Raw genomic sequence first — 494 nt, 5'->3', positions numbered from 1 at the left:
CAGAGCGAGTGACTACGTGCATGTGCAAGCAAGCATGTTTGTTGACTGTGACCTCAGCGCATCCCGGGCCGACACGGTGACTTGTTCTATTTACCGGTTGTCAAGGCAACGGGAGGATCCTGATGCTGATGCCTATCTCGCGATGCACAGACCTTGCGAGGGAGATTTCGGGTCGTGAGTGAATGTGTTTGTGTTTGTTCATTCCACCTTGTTCTGGTAAAAACTTTTTTTTTTTTTCATTCATTCATTTATTTGTTCGACCGGCTATCTCTTTGTTTGTTTGTTTGTTTATGCACGTATATATATTTTTTAAATCTGTGTTTTACTTATTTTATTCCTAATTCACACGATTTGCGACGCAGTGACTCGTCCACCGGAAGTGCGTGACTTCCGGCTGCTAAAGCGATAGATAGGAAAGGTAGATCAGGGGTAATTGGTCTACGTAATGAAGGTGATTTTAAGGGAGATTGAGATAGGTGATAATAAAATGGACC

The sequence above is a fragment of the Penaeus monodon genome, chromosome 21 (genome assembly GCF_015228065.2).
Source record: "Penaeus monodon isolate SGIC_2016 chromosome 21, NSTDA_Pmon_1, whole genome shotgun sequence".
Taxonomy (NCBI): Eukaryota; Metazoa; Arthropoda; class Malacostraca; order Decapoda; family Penaeidae; genus Penaeus; species Penaeus monodon.
The sequence above is the reverse complement of the archived record's forward strand: the minus strand, read 5'-3'. Positions refer to the sequence as shown.